This window comes from Oryctolagus cuniculus, chromosome 8 (genome assembly GCF_051225735.1).
Source record: "Oryctolagus cuniculus isolate XC-2025 breed Fujian yellow rabbit chromosome 8, ASM5122573v1, whole genome shotgun sequence".
Lineage (NCBI taxonomy): Eukaryota > Metazoa > Chordata > Mammalia > Lagomorpha > Leporidae > Oryctolagus > Oryctolagus cuniculus.
In genome coordinates, this window is record NC_142874.1 from 36,002,104 (window position 1) to 36,007,832 (window position 5,729).

The following is a 5,729-nucleotide window of genomic DNA, read 5'->3' on the forward strand; positions in this document are numbered from 1 at the left end:
TCTCTCTGTCTCTTCCTGTGTCTCTCTCTAACTCTGCCTTTCAAATAAATAAATAAATCTGAAAAAAAAAAGATTGAATGCATGTACAGTCACATTTGAAATTGAGAACAGTAAGATTTATAAAGGGCAAATGCAGTTTGCATTATGCATGTTTTCATAGATCTTGTGTATTTATGCTAAAGGGCTCTGGATCATTGTTATTTAATTATAAGAATTGTGACCTGGGTACATGGAATAGTACACTATCTGTATTAAATTACGAAATGTGGTTTAAACTACAGTTTGTGGAGATTTATTTAATAGCTCTTAGTAGCTATAAAATCTTTGCTCTTTATTTCTTTGACTTTACAATTCAGGTCTCTCCTTTGAAAAAATAGGAAAATTGTACCTACCTTTATATGTTGCTGCATTTATTAAGATATTTTAGATGAGGGTACTTCAAAGAAATAAAGTTATGTATTATTATTTTTTTTTACAGGCAGAGTTAGACAGTGAAAGAGAGAAACAGAGAGAAAGGTCTTCTTTCCCCCAAATGGCAGCTACGGCCACACAGCATGCCGATCCAAGGCCAAGAGCCAGGTGCTTCCTCCTGGTCTTCCAAGCAGGTGCAGGGCCCAAGCACTTGGGCCATCCTCCACTGCACTCCCTGGCCACAGCAGAGAGCTGGACTGGAAGAGGAGCAACCGGGACAGAACCCAGCGCCCCAACCAGGACTAGAACCCAGTGTGCTGGTGCCGCAGGTGGAGGATTAGCCTAGTGAGCTGTGGCGCTGGCCAAAGTTATGTATTATAAAAATGAAATGTAACTCACTATTTATAGTGATGTAGTTGTTCATCTGAATATTTTATAATAAATTTAGGATTAATATGAGAGATTAAAATTTGGCAAGGTATATAAAATGAATTACCTTTTTATATAGTAGCAATCCTATACATTTTAAATAGAATATGCAGCATAATAGTATAATCCAGAAAAATCAACTAGGAACAACACAGAAGAAAATGGTATATTTTTAAAGATAGCTGCACGGCTATACTGAAAATCATTTTAAATGACCTAAAGTAAAAGTATCGTGTTCATAACTATTATAAATACAGCAGTTTGTCTCAAATTGATTTATAGTCAAATGTGATTTGACTATAAAATTAAATTCCACCATTGTTAGTATGGGACTTGATAAGCTGATTCTAAAATGCATGTAGCAAAGCCAATGCCTCATCACATAGGAAACATTCTTTACAGAATGTGAACCTTATTATAATGTTATAGTAGTTAAAAGTGTCTTATCAACAAAAGAATAAAGAAATATACTAGGGGCCGGCGCTGTGGCACAGCAGTTAAAGCCCTGGCCTGAAGCACCGGCATCCCATATGGGCACCGATTCCAGGCCCAGCTACTCCTCTTCAGATCCAGCTCTCTGCTAAGGCCTGGGAAAGCAGTAGAGGATGGCCCAAGTCCTTGGGCCCCTGCACCCACTTGGGAGACCCGAAGCAGGCTCCTGGCTCCTGGCTTTGGATCGGCCCACCTCCGGCTGTTGTGGCCATCTAGGGAGTGAACCAGTGGATGGAGAACCTCTCTCTCTCTGTTAACTCTTTCAAATAAATAAAATAAATCTTTTTTTTTTTAAATATATACTAGACAAAGGAATAAACATGGAAATATTTTGCTTGTCAATGGTGATAATTCCATTATGATATATTACTGCCATTCAGTGGCAGAACATACTTGTTTTTAAAATAGAACTTTGATTACTCATTATATTTATTAAAATAAATAGGTGCATATTTCATACCATAAAAATTAAGTTTCAGTTAAATCAAAGACTTCAATGTTAAAAAAAAGTTCACTAATTATATTAATTGATTGGTATACTAGAAAAATGTCCTATACATGGTTAGTGCTCAATAAGGTATGTGAGCAAATGTGGGATTATATGAAATCAGGGAACAGAATGACTTTTTCTAACAATTATGTCTGGAATAAATCGTAAAGGAACAAATTGGTAAGTTCTGATAGTTAAAAGCAAGAGTTTCAGTTTATCAAAATGCATCATTAAAAAGTATAAAAGCATAGCTATAAACCAAGAAGATATTTGCATCAAATATACATTAGAGCATTAGTATTTAGGATATATAAAGAATATCTACAAATCAGTAAGAAAACATCAAGCAAACAAACAAAATGAAAAAAATAAGTAAAAATCATAAATAAACACTCTGGTGAAGAGGCAATAGAAATCACCAGTAACATATAACCAGGAGTGAAGACAGCTTCCCTGGGAATATGTTTTTAAGACAGAGGTGGAAATATGGCTAGTTAACTTATTAATCATTATATTTCATTTACCGTGTATTTAAACATAAACATATGCCCTTTTTTAAATATCCCAGAAATTTATTTCATTTTTGATTGAATACATTTTATACAGAAAGATTGGAATTGTTTTTACATGGAGGCACTGAATTACAAAAGGCTGCAGGTTGGAGACATCAGAAATGGAAATCACAAGCCCAGTTTTAGGACTGTCTCAGATTAAATGTTTGTCTGTAGTGAAATTAGGCCACTTTCTTAAAAAAAAAAAAAAAGCTTGATCTGTTGGAGGTATTGTGTAAAAACAGCAGACATTTAGGAGGGTATTTCATGTTCTGGAAACTTTAAATACTCGGAAATAAAAAAAAAATTCAGTGTTGAAGTTTTCAATACAAGAAAAGTCTGAAAGTTTCTAGGGTTTGCAGCCAGGAAGGGCTGCTTTGTGGTCCTTAAATTGGACTGCTTCCCACAGAATTAATCTTCAGCTTTTGGCTTGCATTTCTTCCTCATCACCATCTCCATCCCCTTCTGCGTTTTCCCTCTGGAGTCTCGCCAGCTGTCTTGCAAGCTCAGTCTTGTCTGTTTCTATGACCACTTTGGGCTCCATACCCCTCTTTCCCTCGATTTTCTCTTTGATAACAGCCGTAGCTTGACTGAGGACAGGGAGAATTGTTTGCTCTAGGGTTGTTGCAGTCATTACATATCAAGGAGGAGCTATTGGATTATCTTTGACAGGCATGGTTTCCGTACAACCTGCTCTCAGGGCTTCTTTTAGAGCATCAGTACCTTCACAAGCATAACAAGCCCCTTCAGTATCTCCTCGAATTTTCACAGCCTGTGGAGTCACAAGTCTGTTAATATTATCATAATGAGTACTTCCCATTCATCTGCATTCAAATCCAAACTATCCAAAATAGATGGGTCTGATACTCGTGTTTAAGTGCTTCCTAGGCTGTGTATGCAGGACTCTTGTACTTATCATCAGAGACCCATGCAGGTCCTTGGAACAGGCTTTCCAGTTGCTCATCCTGGGTGTATTCTAACACCTCAGCAACATCGCTAAGAAGGCTACTCACAGTTTTAAATTTTGAAACTCTTCTTTTGGACAAATCAATATGTCCCTTTTCTTTGTCCACTCTAATGACAACCAGACATTCATTCCTGCCGATATGGATGAGTTTAATGGAATGGATACACCTTCTGGATAATTCACTGAGAAGAATCATGCTGTCAATGTTGTCTTCCAACAAATTGACGGAAGCCCCAGTTCAGCAATGATGCTACAGTCACCATCACCACCTCTTCCACTTCAGGAAATTTGTGTTGACACAAAACCTGTAACTTAGACAGGCATTCTGAGGTATGCCTGTGAATCGCATATTGGACTCCTGCTTCACACTGTCCAATCAGAGACATCAGACTTGATACAGGCGCACCAACCATGGAACCTCAGCGCGTGCTTGGCTCAACTCCCAGCATGTGTATTTTTTTGTGTGTATAAATATATAATGTCTTAGGTATCTAAAATAGCATAGTTGGGGCCGGCGCTGTGATATAGCTGGTAAAGCTGCCGCCTGCAGTGTCAGAATCCCATGTGTGCGCCAGTTCGAGTCCTGGCTGCTCAACTTCTAATCCAACTCTCTGTTGTGGCCTTGGAAAGCAGCAGACCTGCACCACTGTGGGAGACCCGGAGGAAGCTTTGGATCAGCTCAGCTGTGGCTGTTGCGGCAAATTGGGGAGTGAACCAGCGGATGGAAGACCTCTCTCTCTCTCTCTCTTTCTCTCTTTCTCTCTATGCCTCTCCTTCTCTCTCTGTATAACTCTTTGAAATAAATAAATAAATCTTTTTAAAAAATAAAATAGCATAGTGTAAAAGAGAGTAAAATGAAAATGTAATGACTGGGTAAGAACTCTAAAATATACTAATTGTGAGTCAGTAATAATCACAATTTAAACAGCGATAGTTAAATTTATTGAGAGCTTTTTATATTGTCAGACATCAAAATTGTAATTTTACATAAATTTTATACACACCACACAGGTATGTTAGATAAGCTACCGCCCCTCTGCATTAACTGGAGATTTCACTAGGTATACTCTGTCAAGCCACAAGTATAACTAGGAATAACTTGAGGAATACATATTGTTTCATCATTTTGGAATCAAGATATAGAAGCACAAATGAAATGTTAGGTAATTTTGTTGAGCGTTACCACAGGGAATTTCAAAGATGTTGCTTCTACATATGATGTACTTATTAAACATCCATCTGTGGGACACACTGATGACCTGATTAAAAGTCATTAGAGTCATGCTTCTCCTTCTGCCCTTCCTGACTCGTGGGTTTTGGCATTCACTCATTAACAACAACGACACGGATTCTCGTAATTCTCCACAAAAATGTGGACAAACTCCCACAATTATGTGGAAGAATTATTCACAATCATCCATTCAGTATTAAATGTGAGAATCAGAATCTTCAAAACAATAATGAGGTCTCTAGGAGCTTACATTTAATTACACAGAAGAAGTATTCTTATTTTTATCAGTATTAATAACAAGATATTATTATCCTGTCAACACTTCTTTTTCTAATGAATTTTGGTGGCAAAGATAATAGGTCAAGATAGCTACTTCACTACAGTGTGTCTGCTTAACCAGAGCTCGTGATACTAAGGCACATGCTTGGTGTCAAGGGTATGTAAGTTCACTCGGGGTTCTTTCCTGGGCTGTCACAAAGAGTTCAGTCAATTCCTGCCCCATTCCATGGGTAGAAGCTTCTGCCTCTGTCACTCTGGCATGCTTTCTGTCCAAATCACATTTTAGTTTAGAGTTTAAGCCACATTTCTTTTCTATCTTTACTTTCACACTTTATCATATACTATACACACACACACACACACACACACACATATATATGATGTGGAAAATTAAATTAAATTTACATTAGTGCAAAACAGTTGAAGCAATGCATACAGATGGTCTTCAAAAAGTTCATGGACGATGAAGATTATGAAAAAATGTTCATAGATTTCAATTTTTTGCACCAAAATAAGCTTACATTTTCACTCCTTTTTCTATGCACGTTTCAGGGATCCTCACATGCAATATTGACACTTCTGCTTCCATACAGGAAGCCCATTGCCAGCATTCTTAATTGGAGCCAAGTGTGCATTCAATATCGCGGATGCCACAGTCAGTTGTTAGGGCAGGATGAATCCATACTTCCTGCCTTGCATGCACCATTCACAGCCCATCCAAGCTAGAATTATCATTTAGGAACCCTGGAAACTAGATATGTTGAAATCTTACATGAAATGTCTGTTTTTGCACAGCAGATGGCTGGATGGTTGTTACTACATATAAGTGGAAATAGCATACTGAATGGTCTATAAATAATTAGCACATTAAGCACTCTT

At 37.5% G+C, this 5,729-nt stretch overlaps 1 pseudogene; it reads right to left on the reverse strand.

Moving 5' to 3' along the window:
- Window positions 1-2,791: 2,791 nt before the first annotated feature.
- LOC100347166 (eukaryotic translation initiation factor 2 subunit 1 pseudogene) lies at window positions 2,792-3,753 on the reverse strand (annotated as a pseudogene).
- Between the last annotated feature and the right edge of the window lie 1,976 nt (window positions 3,754-5,729).